This window comes from Pistacia vera, unplaced genomic scaffold, assembly GCF_008641045.1.
Source record: "Pistacia vera cultivar Batoury unplaced genomic scaffold, PisVer_v2 Contig512, whole genome shotgun sequence".
Classification (NCBI taxonomy): Eukaryota; Viridiplantae; Streptophyta; class Magnoliopsida; order Sapindales; family Anacardiaceae; genus Pistacia; species Pistacia vera.
This window is the reverse complement of record NW_022196349.1, coordinates 845,583-863,382: the sequence shown is the minus strand read 5'-3', so window position 1 is coordinate 863,382 and position 17,800 is coordinate 845,583. Positions and strand designations below refer to the sequence as shown.

Below are 17,800 nucleotides of genomic sequence, written 5' to 3'. Positions count from 1 at the left end.
TGAGGGCTAAAATGATATTTTACAAAATTTATTAGAAAAAAAATCTTCCAGGTCTAAAAAATTTATAAAATTTATAAATTTTACCCTAAAAAATACTAAAAACCCCCTATAAAATTTTGTTTTGCCCCCAAAATATAAAAAAAAATTGAGGGGGGAAATAAAATTATCCAAGCCCCATGGGACCGGTCCTAGGACCTGTCCTGGGCCCATGGGACCAGTCCCGACCAGGCCTAAGGCCTAGTCCGAGTCCTGGTTTTTCTCATGGGCCTAGGATTGGTCCCAGGCCCATGAGTGACTGGTCCCATTTGGGACCAGTCCCAAACGGCCCCAGGCTACCCACCTCTAATCACAAATAATAGTCTTTCCTATGCAATATTGAACAAAGAACAACTTTAAATACTAAGCACAATTTTATTATTGATTTAAATGATCATAAGATTTAATAGTGCATGTACTCAAGATACATATGCATTAACGACTAAACTCTAAAATGAAAATGCTCAGAAACTAATGATTAATGGTCCTGAAACACTTGAAATTAACATTATTGTCACCGAGGTGAAACACTTGAAAGAGTTACCTCATTAGTGGAGGAAACTTTAATATCTGATAAAGATTGAGGTAAATTCACAAATCTACCAACAGAAAATGCAGGTTCAGTTGGTTTAGGAAGTGTAATTGTGTCACTACCCAACATAACTACTACAGATGACATGGTAGGCCTGTCTACTGGATCTTCTTGAACGCACAACAATCCAATATGTATATATTTTAATAGTTCAACCGGAACACATGATTGCGCCAAAACTGGATCCATCAGCTCTAATGCATGTTCTCCGCACCATAGTTTCCATGCCTGAAATATTATTCATGTTATAAACTGTTAATTAAGATTATTGGTGTATAATTCGTTTAAGCTAGATCATTGTTCAAATTAAAGATTGAGATAGGGATATACATAATTAAGGAGGCTTTGACCATGTTCCGAAAGATAAAATCCACTATTCTTTTTCCCGCTTACAATCTCAAGTAGAAGAACTCCAAAACTAAAAACATCAGATTTAACTGAAAATAATCCTTCCATAGCATACTCTGGAGCCATATACCCACTGTTACAAATTGGAACAACAAAATAATTATGATTTAATCCAACAAAAAAATCAATGACATTTACATATTAAAACTTTTTGTCCAAAATAAAATTTCTCATACTGTCTAGATTTACTTTGAAAAAATTATTAGATAATTATATTAAAATTTGGATCATCTTCTTATCTGAACTCATCCAAGAAAGTAAGACAATTATTCTAAGTGGAAGCATTTTCCAGCAAAGAAAGGAAACAAATCAAGATAGGAATTATTAATGCACTTACTATGTGCCAACAACTCTGTTGGTATTAGCTTCATTTTGATTTCCACCAAATATTCTGGCCATTCCAAAGTCTGATATTCTAGATTCATCTCGAATCTAATAAAACATTACTAGCTTTGAGATCTCTGATAATACTTTAAGTCGAGAATCCTCGTGCAAATACAATAGACCTCGTGCAATGCCATTAATGATACTTCCACGCCTTTTCCAATCCAGTTCTGAGCTCCTAGTCGAATCTGAAAATAAAATATAAATTTCGAACATGGCTTCCCATCAAACAGTTATAGCTAGCTTAGAAATTTTGAGATACGAACCAAAGAGGAGGAAATCAAGGCTTTTGTTGGGCATATATTCATAGATGAGCACGACTCATTCCCCTCTAAGCAGCAACCCAAAAGTCTCAAAAGATTTTTGTGCTGTAATTTGGAAATTAAAGATAACTTCATTTTTTAACTCCATTATCCCTTGCCCAGAAGTTCTTGAAAGCCTCTTTACTGCTAATCCTTACCATCCGCTAATTTTCCCTGGAATATATTGTAACCTTTCTGTTATAACAATTAAGAAAAAGAAAAAAAAATGGGCTGTTATGTGAAAATGGATCCTGAAATATAACTCTGTTTTTCACTCTGAAAATGGATCCTCAAATTTTTCTTTCATACATTTATTGAAAGGAGAATGAGAGAGAAACAAAAGAAATCATTGTTTTTGGTCAATACTAAATAGTTATACTATTTGTTAGAATCGAGTGACCAATCATTTGTGCAATCAAGATCACAATTCCACAAAATTGAAAATAACTATACCTTGTAGACAGGCCGAAGCCACCTTCTCCGAGCTTATTTTCCTCAGAAAAATTTTGTGTGGCCTCAAGTATGATGCCTAATGAAACAGGGGAAGTCTTGAGATTCCAACTGCTCCCCTTGTAATAACGTATCATATGAATAATCACCTCCGACTCTGCCCCCTCCCAAGCGAAGTAATTGAACTTCGTTATCACTGGTTAAGTTTTCCTCTGCAGGGCACATTTAATTTAACTTGAAAATACAGGGGAGGAGTAATATATCTTTTGCGAAATTCTTCTGACACGTGACAATTATCATATTATTGTCGAAACATATCTACTTTTATCATTTGTGATTATTTCCCCATATATAATATATTACTATATATAACAATGTATCCAAAGTTTATGTAAAATAAAATTAAAAGGTTAATCTTTCTTAGTTCGAAGTTATAAATCAATTACCTTTGTCTCTTTTGTTTCTTCTCCACTGAAGAAAAGAGCCAAGCAGCAGTACTACTATAATTGCTAGTCCTGTCGCGCCAATTGCAATCCATAGTGTTTTTCTTCCTTCCAAATTAAAATATTTTTTATTTAATATTCAAATTTATTCAATCCAATTATGACATCATGCACGAGTATTTAAAGGTTTTAAATACGAGAACAACCCAAAAAATAAATAAATCATGACCATGATAAAACTTACAATTGAAAGAGTTTCCTTTTAATTGTCCTAATTAGAAATATGATAAATTGAGACCCCTTATATATAAAAATTATATCACCCACCATAAAATATGTTATATATGTATCTTGACTGTTTTTTCAATTATGAAATAAATAACGATTTAAAAGAAAACGTTGTGAATTTTATGTTTTTAGTTACATGTATAATTCAAAATTTATTTTCTTTTTGGATTAATTCTTCTGCTAACAGTAAATGTGAGGTCTAAGAAATTTAAAAGAAAAATAGCATTAAAATCATTTAAGTAATTAGTTAACTGATTGGACCTCAACCCTAAACTGATTCTGACTTTACCTTTGGGAGGAGGTGAAGGTGGAAGTGGAGGTGGAGGTGGAGGTGGAACGGAATTGCAGCTGGGCGCGGCTCTCCTTCATTATAGAACGGGTACAGTTCGTATCGTATGTTCAACTTGCAAACAACACTCTTGCTCCTATTTTTAAAGGAGTGAAGGCAAAAATGAAATCGCTTCTTCAAGACATCTATTGCAATCAATTTTTGACAGGTCCCGTGTGCACTGCACAAGACCATACAGTGTTTGAAACCCGTCAAGAATAACCTTTCTGGTTGCAAACATTTTAGATTTGGTAGCGTTTATAGCCTCATGCGTTGCTTCGGTCAGCAAATTCGATACCTCCTGACCAAAGTCATCTGTGCCTGTAAAATTATTTATATTATACATGATCACAGAGTCTTCTACGCTCACGGTAGAAAAGAAGGTCTGGTTTGAATAACGGAAAAGGCACTCGTCATACCATATTAAGCTTTGTTCTACAGCAGGACAAAGATTAGTTATGTTTGCGGTTGCAACATTAATACAGCGTTGGCAGGTGTCCATATTGACATCGCCGCGGCAAAGAAAGAGGGCATACAACTTGTCAGGGTCATTGCCCGCGGTAGCGTTGTAAAAACCGTTGGAATATTTATCGTTGAGATAAGCATCTTTTGTAAGAGAAGCCAAGAAAAGATTGAGGGTTGTTTGAAAGGTGCTGTCCGTGTTGGAAGTTGTATTTGGGCAGATATGGTAAAGATATGTTGGATCATCAGCAGCCGTGACGAAACTCAGCAAGCTTGGAAGAGAGAGAAACACAAGTATGATATTCATGAGAGAATGGATTTTTGATTCTAAGCCTTTTGTTGCTCAATGGAATATATTTGAAAGATCTAAAGAATTTCCCATTTTTAGTACTAACTCACCAATTTCTAAATCATTGCATCAATGATGTAGAAACAGATGAAGACGAGTCTCTATTCCTGCACTAGTCATCGGAGCAAATTAAGTCCAGTCAAATTAGGTGTTCTTGTGCGGTGTGCCTTTAGAAAAAGAAAAGAACATCTCATCAACCAATACAAAAACCTAACAATCTGTTGAAATAAAATTTCTAAAAGGGTATGTGCACCTTTGTAGTGCTCGAGAGTCAAAAAAGTTTTTGTAAAATTTCGTTCATTGGTTTATTTTATTTTAACTGAAAATTGAATAAAATTGAATTTGTTTAAAATTTGAATGCTAGGTTTGTGTTTTATATTTTATGGTTTGATTACAAGTCTTAAGTTATTATTATTTTAAATAAAAGTTTAAATGGATATATATATAATTATCAATATTAACTAAGGACAATATTATCGAAACAATTAACACAAAATATTAACCAGAAAACTGATGTTAGGGATAGGTCAAATGTAGAGGGCAATTACCCAGCCCCTCTACAATTGAGAAATTAGCTAAAACACCACAGTCACAAAAAAGTTTAAAAGTTAATAAAATATCTCTAACCACTTAAGACCATCGTCAACCACTGGCTTTAATTGTTGTGATGGTGTATGATCGGTCGAATCTGGCTAGTTGTGTGTCGATAAGACTTTTTTCGACCATGGATCATAGATCTATGGCTGGAAACGGCTAGATCTAGCGTTTTTATGGCTGTGAAATGACTATAGATCTGGTTGTTTTCCAACAATGGATTCGTGCATGGCCATTTTTGGCTTTGCCGGTACACGATCAGTCATATATGACCAGTCGTGCGCCATTCCATCGACTGCTAGTGGCGGCCTACGGTGGTGGTTGGCTGTTGGCAGTGGCTTCGGGTGGGTGGGAGTGATTTTGCTACAAATTAAAGTTTTATATGGTTGGGATGCTTTAGCAAAATTTCAAATGTAGAGGGTTAAAAAATAATTCAAAAATAATAATAAAACATACTATTATATTAATATTTAAAAAGAGGGCAATTTAGTAATCTATATAACATATCCATCCGTTTATCCTCTCAACCAAACATATTATTCATCAAATTATTCAAATCAACCAAACATATTTTTCAAATATTTTTAGTAATCTTCGAAGTAATTCTTCTTTTCATTAATATAATATACTCCTATAATAAAATATTATATGATCTAAACTTCGTAATAATATTTTTGGTTATTCAATTTGAATACGAAATAGATGGTTGCTAACAAGTCTTCGTCAACTGATAATTATTGACAAAAGAAACGGTACAGCTCATCCATGACAAAATCCAATTAAAATGAAAGGACTAACACTTGTCAAGAGGCAAGCTACTGCCAATCTATTTTATATATTACTTATAACTTTAAACCCTAAACTCTAATTTACCTATTGATTAATTAATTCAAAACTAGTCATATGAATTAGATAAACAGTCAAAATAAGTTTCAACTCTCTAAAATGATACATTTCATAAGAAAATTTTAAATAACAACTTTGAATATTATCTTGTAAATTCTTTTTATTGAGAAAACAAACGGTACAGTTCATCCACAAGAAAATTAAATGAAAAAGAAATGACTAAGTGGGCGTTTGGTTAGGGGTTATGTGAGATTATTGGGGTTAAGTTATCTTATATTACTTGATTACCTATGTTTGATTTGTCAAATAATATAAGATTTCGGTAATCTTCAAATATCAATTGTAGTTACTGTTAATAATACTGGAGGTAATCTGATTACTTTCATTTTTTTAAGTATTGTAAGATTATTTGGATAACCTTTTTTTTTTTTTTTTTTTATTCCTTATTAAAAAAAATTTAGGACAATAATACCCTTATTTTTAAATTTATTTACATGAATCTTGCTTTTACCATTTCACCCCATTTAATTAATTTTTTTAAATAAAATTACCTTTGAAATCAAAACAAATTTTAGCTTACCCAAGCCACCACCCTCACCAACCAGCTGCCGCCTGCCGCCAGCCAAACCACTGCTGTCCACTGCGGGAAGTTGTCGGAAGTCACCTAGAGTTGCCTTGAGCAGCCCACCGTGATCAGGAGGCCCCAATATGGCCGTTTCTAGCTATATTGATGGCTGAAAAGGCCATATCAGGAGTAGATCTGGCCTGATATGACTGTTTTTTGCCATCAATATGGCTAGAAACGATCATATCGGAGCCTCGTGGTCATGGTGAACTACTCATGACAACTTTCGGAGACTTCCGACGGTAGTTTGCAGTGGCGACAGGCAGCGGCATGGGGTGGGGGTGATTTTTTCAAAAATAAAAGTTTTATATAAGTCGGGTGTTTTAGCTGAATCTGAAATGTTGGGGGTTAAAAAAACTATTCAAAAATTAATAATAAAAATAATATTATATTAATATTTAAAAAGAGAGCAATTTAGTAATTTAAATAACATACCCACCATATTCCCCTTAACCAAACATATTAATATAACATACCCATCAACTAACCAAACACATTTTCCTAAAGATTTTCAGTAATCTTCAAGGTAATATAAGATTCTAGTAATTTAACATTCCTTGAACCAAATGCCCCCTAAAAGTTATTTAAAGGTGGGCCACTTCCAATCGATTTCATGCTACAGTAGTTATTTTATATGTAAGTAATACTTTTCAACAGCAAGCACGATGTTATTGGTTGATCATCTTATAAACTTTTTTGTTGAAATAAAATGATAATAAAATTTAATAATACTATTTTTCCACACTTTACCCCAAATTTTACATTCCAAGCTAATGTGTTTTATGTAATTAACATGTAAATAAGATGATGATGCATTGGTTGGGAGGATAAATGGGTGTGTATATTATATAGATTACTAAATTGCGTTCCTTTTAAAATATTAATAAAGTAATATTTTTTGAATCATTTCTTTTAACCACCTACATTTGAAATATTTCTTAAACACCTCAACCATATAAAACTTTAATTTGCAGCAAAATCATCCCTACCCAACCCCAAGCCACTACCAGCAGCCAACCATCACCGTCTTTTGCCATTGACAGTTGACGGAATGGTACATGATTGGTCGTATATGGCCGACCATGCACTAACAAAGCTATTTCTAGCCATGGATCACAATTCCATGGTTGTTTCACCGCTAGATCTATTGCAATTTCACGGCCAAAGATGTGGCCGTGAAACAGCCACAGATCTGGCCGTGAAACAGCCACAGATCTAGCCTTGAAAATGCCAGATCTTTGGCTGTGAAACGGCTAGAACTGTAGCTGTTTCATGGCCAGATTTGTGGCCATTTCATGGCCACATCTTTGGTCGTGAAACGACCAGATCTAGCCGTTTTCGGCCATGGATCAAGGATCCATGGCCAAAAAGGACCTTAACATCACACGACCGGCCAGATCCTGCGGGTCGTGCACCATTACGGCAACTGACGTCGACGGTCGGCAATGGTGAGTAATGGCCAGCGGTGATCTTGGGTGGCTGGGGGTATTTTGTTAACTTTTAAACTTTTTTGTTACTAAGATGTTTTAGCTAATTTCTCAAATTTAGGGGGGCTAGGTAATTGTTATTTGGTATACATTTAAGGACAATTGTGTCCGAAGTGGTATTTAATTAAGGGTAAAATAGGTATAAAAATCGGATTACTTATTAATCTTTTAATAACACCCCAAGGGGAGGTATCATATTACTTTCTACATTACCACCAATAAACACTATTTGTAATAAAAGATATCTGTAATCTTTTATTACTTGCATATCAAATATCGGAATCTTATAAAATAAACTTAGATTACCCTCGTTATCTTATATGCCCCCTATCCAAACGCACCCTTAAAGATAAGAATTGTCTACTCCTACGGGTACTGCAACTAAACCACTTTTTCAGATGGAGAATTGTCTGATAAACCTTCATTGTTGAGTAGAAATGCGAATTCCAGCTTCAGTTTTCAAACTTGCATATCTTTCACTAGAGATATGCAATTAAAGAGATATCTTTCTTTGGCAGCGTTCATACAACAAATAATAAAGGTTAACAGACTCGGCCTAGGGATGAAATGAAAACATGTATAGTATTTTTCAATTTGAACAAGAAATAGATGGCTGCTAACAAATCTTGGTCAGCCGTATAATTATTGACAAAAGAAACGGTACGGCTCATCCAAGACAAAATTCAATGAAAATGAAAGGACTAACACTTGTCAAGAGGAAAGCCACTGCCAGTCTATTTATATATGACTTATAGCTATTTTTTATACTAGATTTTGACACTAACAACTTTACACGTATAAAGTATTAAGGAAATTTTAGAAATTACACGTGAGTTAATTGTGAGAGTTGATTATGGTACTAAGATGATATATGTTTGAAGAAATATAAATAAAAGATAGATAAGATATATTTTTATAGTGGTTCCGATGTTTAAAGCAAATCCTACGTCTGTTGTTATTTTATTATTTTCTGACTATTTTTTTGATATCACCGTTGAGGCGTATAAAGATGAAGTAATGTTTTTTTTACAGAGAAAAATAATGGTCGAAGCTCAAATGTATGTCTAGTTCACATATATCCAACCTTTTTTTTTCATGATGAGAGCCGCTAATTTATACACCTTTGAGCTCAACATATCAAGTGCTTTTGTAAGTTGCCTAGACACATGGAGAACTTTAATTCATTTTGATATTTTATTTTTGTTATGCCTGGGAAATCAAGGGCTGACGTGGAGTCACGTGGCGAAACGTGGCCTGGTCCCGTCAGAACGGTAAGCGCATGTCAGGCCTGCCAAGCGCCCAGGAGCTCCCACGTGTCCGCTCCCCTGCTCCAAATCGCGTAAAATCAGCTTGGGAAATGGGCAATGGGACGTAAAGTCAGATTATGTCCTGACATTCACGCCAACCCAAGGATTTAATTATGATTACACGCATTCAACTTGGTATAAGAACAGGAAGACCCTTTCATTAGGGGGGATTCTCATTTTACATTTGGAACGCTCTCTCTCTCTCTCTCTCTCTAAAAAGCTTTGTATTTACTTTTCAATCATTTGTAAGTCAGTCCGCTTTAGCGACCTGACCCACCATATCAATACAAATCAGTGGATGTAGGACTTGCTACCTTAGCATCCGAACCACTTTAAAAGCTCTCATTGCATTTATTTCATATTCATAATCCATATTCACGTGTGTTCCTTGTCCAATCAACGCTGCGCACGTGTCAATTAGTTGGTGCCTAAATCGTGCATCAACAGTTTGACGCTAGAAGGAGGGCTGATTTAGTGTCTATCCTTCATCAGGAGAATCTTTGACCTACTGGTCCGACAGCAACAAATGGCCCGCCAATCTGAGCCAGAGCAAACTAATCAGCGCGCTGAAGAAGTCCCCTCCAGGGTACTTCCAGTTTCGCAAAATGCTGCGGGGGATATCCCGGCAGCTTCACAACTCGACCCTGCCATCAGAAGCTACCTGGAGAGGTTCGACAATACTCTCCAGACGGTCAACCAAAGGTTGGACCGTTTGGACCAAGGCATGTCATCTACAACAGCTAGAGCGGTGCAACCGCCAAAGACGCTTGCAGGTCGCGCTAAAGCGCGGCAAAGGGCAATAGCCCGTGCCGCGAGCACTGCAGCGCGTAGACGTAAGGGTAAGCAAGTGGCAAAAGGTCAGCCTACGGGCTCCCAGGGACCAGCGAGCACAAATCGTGCCCCGAGCAGGGTGCCGACTAAGTTGAGACTCGGAGAAAAAGTGAATCCCGAGCTGTCCCATGCCACGTCGCAGGCGAACCCAAGCAAAAATGCCGCGCGCAATGATTCCTATCGCCGCCAGCAGAATGATCCTGATCCTTATCATGCGGGTGGTCCCCATACCTCGCAGGGCGGTTCATACCACCATGAGGGTCGTGAAAATGCCCCGCACAATCCATCGCCTTCACACGCCTCTAGCCAGCGTGTGTCGAGTGCGGCCGAAAATGCCAACCGAGGCGAAAAGGAATCCGACCTCTGGACTCTCCTAAACCGTAATCGCGAAGGCCGGACTCGCATGGGTGAAAGCAACCCCCGATTGGCTCCGTTACCACAAATTGAGGAGCTACAACGAGCTTTGGACAGGTTAAGGGAGCAGCAAAACGAACAGGCACAGGTTGCCTCTGCATCCCCTTTTTCTCCCGAAGTGCTAGCTGCTCCACTCCCACCGGGGTTCAGGATGCCCGATATACGGCCGTTTGACGGGAACCATGATCCGCAGGATCATTTGTACTAGTTCAACGACCTGATGGAGCTCCACCAGGTTTCGGACCTTGCAAAATGCTGTTGTTTGGCCGTGACACTCACTTCTCACGCCAAGCGGTGGTTAAGGTCGCTCCCAGCGGGATCGATCAGTTCGTGGCCTAAGATGAACACGACGTTCTTATGACATTTCCAAGCCAATCGGAAGTTTTCGATGCCTTTGAGCTATCTCAGCAACATAAGGCAAGAAAGAGACGAATCCCTGCAATCTTACATCGACCGTTTTCATAGGGAACTAAACAAGGTGGCTCACGCTCCAGAAGAGTCCATCCGAACACTTATAATAGCTGGAGTTCCCCCGCAAACTGACATGTGGAAAGAACTGTAGGTTGAGGACGATGTTTCCCTCACCAGATTTTACAATCTTGCAGAAAAGTATCTCCGAATAGAGAATTCATTGGCGGCACTCCGCCGCCGTGATCACGGCGCTTCGAGCAGTAAGTCTGGTCGGGGAGAAAGTAGGAGAGCTGATCGCAAATGAGACATTGATGATCAGCGAAAAGTGAAGAAACCCCACTACGAGCACAAAAAGTCCTATACACCTGTTCCTCATCGCGATAGGGACAGAACTCAATACACTCCGCTGAACGTGTCCATATCTGTAATCCTTGACAAATTCGAGGAGGCCAGCCTGCTCGGTGAGCCGGAACCAATGAAAACTCCTGCTATGGCCAGAAACAGTAAAAAATACTGCCGTTACCATCAGGATAACGGGCATCACACTGATGAATGCCAAGCCCTAAAACAGGCAATCGAAAAGCTCATTAAAAAGGGGCACTTCAAGGAGTATATTGATGACTCCCCAAAGGAGAGCCAAGGGGAGCAAAAGAAAAAGCGTCGTGATCGCAGCGGATACAGTAGCGTTAATATAATTTTTGGAGGTCTACACCTCGCGGGAAACACGCGAGGAGCGTAGGAAAGGTACTCTCGCGAAGCACATCACGACCCGATTAGGGTAATGAACACTTCGCAGTGACCGCAAAAGGCTCGAAAGGAAGAGCCGATCACCTTCTGCGAGAAGGAAGCAGCTCGCTTGCATCATCCCCATGATGACGCTCTTGTGATTACGCCTCTAATAGGGTGCCATAATGTCTGCAGGATGCTTGTGGACAACGGAAGCGCTGTGAACGTCCTGTTCAAGATCGCTTTCGATAGAATGAACCTGGACAAGGCCGACCTGAAGCCAGCCTCGATGCCTCTTTACGGTTTTACAGGGGATCACCTGATCCCCAAAGGAACAATCCAGCTACCAGTCACGCTCGGCGACTACGACGAGGTGACTAGGGTTACGGAATTTTTGGTCGTGGACTGCCCATCGCCCTTTAATAGAATCTTGGGGCGACCTCTGTTGAGAAGCTTTAAGGCAGTCACTTCCATTTATCACCTCAAGATGAAGTTCCCCACCCCAATGGGGATAGGGGAAGTAAGCGGATCGCAAAGCGCATCTCGCGAATGCTATGTAAAAGCGGTACAGATGGCAGGCAAGGGAAAGGGCATTTCACGATGTGTGCCCCGCCAGGCTATGGCGATCAGCCGGATCGAGCCACAGCCTGGTCCAGCGGAGGATAGCATAGACCCGCGAATCCAGGAAATCCCTCCTAGCGGCCCGGTTGAGGATCTGTCCGAAATTTCGGTTGATCCAAAAGAGCTGAGCCGAGTGTTAAGGGTTGGAAGCTATCTCAACCCTCAGCTCGCTTCCGAACTGATAAGCTTCTTAAAGGAAAACATTGACGTGTTTGCCTGGTCGCATGCAGATATGGTCGGGATCAGCCCGGACATTATTTGCCATTCATTAAACGTCAGCAGTGAAGCCAAACCGATTCGCCAAAAAAGAAAAGCGATGGATCCGGAGCGGTACAACACACTAAAATCAGAAGTGGAGAACCTCCTCCGAAACGGGTCCATCCGAGAGGCTCTCTACCCGACCTGGGTTACCAACCCGATCCTGGTAAAGAAGCCAAACGGCAAGTGGCGGACCTGCGTAGACTTCAGTGACCTCAACAAAGCTTGCCCGAAAGACAGCTTCCCTCTGCCGAGAATCGACCAGCTCGTTGATGCCACCTCAAGGCATGAGCTGCTTAGCTTCATGGATGCGTACTCAGGATACAATCAAATCCTGATATACGGGCCAGACGAGGAGCATACATCCTTCATTACGGAACGGGGGCTATACTGTTACAAAGTCATGCCTTTCGGCCTAAAGAATACGGGTGCGACCTATCAGAGGTTGGTCAACCGAATGTTCTTCGACCAGATCGGGAAGACAATGGAGGTCTATGTGGACGACATGCTGGTCAAATCCCAGGTCGCCTTGGAACACATTGCACATCTCGCTGAGATGTTTGACATCCTCCGACTCTACAGAATGAAGCTAAACCCTCTCAAGTGTTCGTTCGGGGTATCTTTAGGAAAGTTCCTTGGGTATATGGTTAATCAGCTTGGTATAGAAATAAACCCCGAGAAGATCCAAGCTCTGCTCGATATGGAGAGCCCGACCAGCAAAAAGCAGGTCATGAGTCTAAATGGGCGGATAGCGGCACTTAGTCGCTTCATATTGAGATTAACAGACTGCTGCTTACCATTTTTCAATTTTCTGAAGGCCAATAAGAAATTCAAATGGACTCTCGAATGCGAACAGACGTTCCAGAGTATAAAAAAACACCTTGGGAAGCCACCTCTCCTCTCTAAGCCTCTCCCGCAGGAAATCCTGCTCATCTACCTGTCCGTCTCCCAGTTCGCGGTCAGTGCAGCTTTAGTACGGGAAGAGGAAAAGGCGCAGTGGCCAGTATATTATGCAAGCAAGCGTCTATCGGATGCCGAGGTGCTGTATCCAGAAATGGAGCGACTAGCCTTTGCTCTGCTGATCGCGTCCAGAAAGCTGCGACCTTACTTCCACGCCCATACAATCAACGTAATGACTAATTACCCTCTCAGGCAGGTCCTCCAGAAACCAGAAGCCTCGGGTAAACTGCTCAAATGGCCCATGGAATTGAGCCAGTTCGACCTGAAGTACAAGCCCAGATCGACCATTAAAGGGCAAGCTGTTGCAAACTTCATCTTAGAATTTTCCTATCTCCTAAGCGAGCAACAGCCTAGAGAAGTCGTGCAAGAAAGTATTCAGAACCTGTCGACCTGGAACCTCTATGTGACGGGTCATTAAACAGGAAAAGAGCCGGTGCGGGCCTTCTCCTTGTAAGCCCCGAGGGGGCTCGAATTCATGGTATTCTACGGTTTGGGTTTAAGGCGACCAACAATGAGGCAAAGTATGAAGCCCTGCTCGTCGGGTTGTGACTTGCCAGAGAAATGGGTGCAACCGCGATCAGCATTTACAGCGACTCTATGCTGGTCGTCAACCAAATTCTAAGGGAATACCAAGCCAAGGAAGAGAACATGGTCTGCTACCTGAAAGAGGCTAAGACTGCTCTGATGTCGTTTAGACACTTTGAAATCACTCAGATCCCTAGAGATAGTAATTCTATAGCGGATGCCTTAACAAAGATAGCCTCGTCTTTGGATTCAGAGGCTCCATGCAACATTCCTATTCGTTTCGTGGATGCTCCAACTATCAGATCAGCCGAACAGGCAGTAAATGTGACTCAACCGAACTCCTGGATGACTCCCGTTTTCCAATACCTGAAGGATGGGACCTTGCCAGATAACAAGGTCGAGGCAAGGGTCGTGCGAGCAAGATCTGCTCGTTACACACTCATCGGGTACCAACTGTACAAGAGAGGATTCAATGCCCCCCCTCCTCCGATGTGTAACCAGTGAAGAAGCAGACTACATCATGAGAGAAATTCATGAAGGGATCTGCGGTAACCACACGGCTGCTCGATCTCTTGCGAACAAGGTTGTTCATCAGGGATATTATTGGCCCCGGAACCAAGAAGATGCGCACAGTTTTGGTAGGAAATGTGACAAGTGCCAGTTGTTCGCGAACATTCCGCGAGCCCCCTCGCACGAGCTGATAACGATGTCTAGCCCCTGGCCATTTTCCATGTGGGGGATCGACCTTATCGGTCCCATGCTAGTTGGAAAGGGAGGGGTCAAATATGCCGTGGTCGCGGTAGATTATTTCACAAAATGGGTGGAAGCTGAACCGCTAGCCACGATCACGACCAGAAAGCTGAAAGACTTCGTTTTCAAGAACATAGTGTGCCGCTACGGAATTCCTCACACCCTTATCTCGGATAATGGAAAGCAATTCGATAACGAGGAGTTCAAGCAGTTCTGCGACGAGCTGGGCATCCATAAAAAATTCGCCTTAGTCGCCAGACCGCAAGCAAACGGCCAAGTTGAAGTAGTCAACAAGACCATTAAGCAAACCCTAAAGGCCAAACTTGGGGCGGCCAAAGGAAATTGGGTTGACGATCTCCCCAAAGTCTTATGGGCGTACAGGACAACTCCAAAAACTTCCACCTCAGAAACCTCTTTCTCGCTAGCCTATGGCTGCGAAGCAGTGATTCCTGTAGAGGTGGGAACTGGTTCTCTTCGGAGAGACTTGTATGACAAGGTTGAAAACGAAGCACTAATGAGGGCAAGTTTGGATCTCGTTGAGGAGCACCACAGCAAGGCTTCGCTAAGGATAGCAGCCTACCAGCAGCGGGCAAAGAAGTTTTTCGATTCAAGGGTCAAACGAAGAGACTTCCAGGTCGGGGACCTTGTGCTAAAGGAAGTTTTCCTTGGGACCAGAGAGCCAAGTGCAGGGGTACTAGAACCTAACTGGGAAGGACCGTACCGGGTCGACAAGGTGATCAGACTGGGGACTTACCATCTCAAAAGATTGAACAGTTCCAAAGTACCCCGAGCTTGGAATGCTGAGCACCTCCAGCCATATTATCAGTAATCCCAAACTCAGCTCTCATTATAGATCAGTTTTTGATTTTGTTAGTTCCCCTTTTGTTGTAAAGTATTATTCTGTTCGCTTAAACAGTTCGCGTTTATTTTGTTCGCTTAAGCAGTTCGCATTTATTCTGTTCGCTTGTAACAATTCACATGTAATATTGCTTATGTAAAACTGAATTGTAAAGTGCACTTATGTATAAAAGAGCGAGCAGCAATTAAAGGCAAAATGTATTTCCATTTATGTACAATAAATTATTAAGACCCTATCTCCATGGAGTCAAGACTCGTTACACTACGGCTGGTCGGGGGGATCTTTCGAAGCAGGACCAAAACTCCCTGCCTGGTCGGATCGTCGGGTGGCCGCTGCTGCTTGGTCATCTTCCTCCGCCAGAACTCGCAAAGTCTCTTGCCACCCCTCTGGGAGGTCGAAAATATCCAGATTCGGGTTCTTTGGTCGCAGGGAATAGATGGACCCGATTGCCCAGTCGGTGGCCTTGTCCTCGGTCTCCTCTACCTGGATTCGCATTTCTTCAGACAGTGAAGCGATTCTTTCCCGACTCTCCTGGAGCTCGGCCTCGAGAGCTAGCCTTTCCTTCTCGGAGGCCTCCCTTTCTTGTTCAGCTCGCCGAGCCCATGAGGAGGTCGTCTGGAGCTGCTGGTCCTTCTCTCCGACCTCCTTGGAGAGCCTAGCAGTTGTCCTTTGAAGCTCCTTCACTTCCTCCACACGTTGTTCAAGCTCCGCCTTTTGGAAGTCCACTGTTCGCAAAGCAGCATCCTTTTGGTTCAGATACCTGTTCGCCGCTTTGAATGCTTGTGTTCTTTCTGCTTCGACGGACTCCAGGCTCTGCTTCAGCTTCGCGACCTCCTCCTTTAGGTCGCTTGCCCCCTTTGCGGCCCCCAGCCGAGTCTTCTCCATAGACATCCTAATCGCAAGCAAAGTGTGCGAGCAAGAAATGAAGTTAGAATAAAGAATAAAGAAAAATAAAGATGGCGGACAAACTTTAAGAGCAGCTCGTTTACCTTGCGTAGATGCTGGAACGACGTGGTCATCAAGTCGTCGCCTGTATCAGCGAACTCATCATACGACTCCGATAGCCCACACTCGAGCAGAGAATAGACTATCGGCTGCAGGTATTCGGGCAGACTCCCCAATGAGTCCAGCACCGGTGCGTCCTTCGCCTTGTCGGTAGTGATCGCCTCGCTCACGGGTTCCTTGCCCGACCTCCTTGAGTCCTGTTGTGACCTCAAAGGTTCTTCCTCAGATTCGGTCTCCGACTCGTCGGCCTGAATCTGCTTCCTCTTCTTTGACCTCTGGGCCGGAGCCTTCCGCCTTGGACGAGCAGGTGGTGCCTGAGCGACATGTTCTGTCCTGGTCGCTTCTTGCACAGGACGGGGCTGGGAAGGTGCTGCTGTTCGCACCGGTTGTGCCAGAATGGGACGAGCAGCTTCAGCCGGTCTCTCTCTCCTCGATCGAGGGAAGACGAACGGTGCTCGGCGAGGCTACTCAGACTCTTTCGGAGGCATGGTTGCTACATGCAAGTGCGTTAGTTAACAAAACTATTCCGCGACCAGAAAGGAAATCAATGTAACTTACCTTCTAGGGGCTCTAAAGACGCTTTGCTACTAATAAAATCGTACTTTCACAAGTTCGCGGTTGTCACGAGCTTCCTTGCATCCCGGCTTTCCTCGGGAAGGACTCCAAAAGATACGAGTCTGTCCGGGTCGTCGAGCAAGTCTTGGCTGGTCATTCTATTAACTGCAAAAGAAGAATACGGGTCGTTATTATAAAGCATGCGAACAGATAATATACCTAGCGAGGAAGAACCTACTTGGTTTCTGAAAGTGGCAGTAGCCGTCATAGCAGAAAAAGAAGAATTTCGTCTCGTAGGCCCCCGCGTTGTTGGGATAGCTATGTATCCCATCGGCGATGGTAGGTCGGCCGGGACAAGTAATATGAATCCTTGTCCCTACTCTCTTTAAGATAGTAGGCGATACCGAGCTCCACCTCCGTTGGCTCGCCCAAGCTGCTTTCGCAGCACGCGATGTACATCGCGACGACGATGACATACGCATTTGGTGTCAACTGCATTGGTGCGATCCCGAAGTGATCCAGGACTGACCTGATGAAAGGATGGAAGGGAATCATCCCTCCACCCTTGAAGATCTCTTCGGAGATCGCAGCAAGGCCATCAGCAGGATGCCGTGACAACCGACTGTGGTCGAGAAACACCTCTGCGCGGACGTTGTACTATTTTTTAATCCTATCAAACTCTTCTCGGGTGAGAATCGAGAAGACATCAAGGGATGCGTCCACGGGAACTTCCCGCGAGGACGAGCTAGTTCCTTCCTCGGGTCTGGATGTTGACGGTTCCATTCCAGAGTCTGCAACACCGACAGACACGGTCATTTTAGCCTTCGCATTTTGTCCCATGCGACGGCATGGGACAAATTCCTTAAACCATAACAGTAACTCGAGCCACCACCCGCGGCTCGAGTCCGGCAACGGCGGCGCGCCTCTGGTGAAACACCAGGAGACCCAATGCCGTTGCCCACCAACCAAACAAACAAAAAAAAA

The 17,800-nt window shown here is 42.3% G+C and overlaps 1 pseudogene; it reads right to left on the bottom strand.

Moving 5' to 3' along the window:
* Positions 1 to 474: 474 nt before the first annotated feature.
* On the bottom strand, positions 475 to 3,733 carry LOC116106343 (annotated as a pseudogene).
* Positions 3,734 to 17,800: the final 14,067 nt, after the last annotated feature.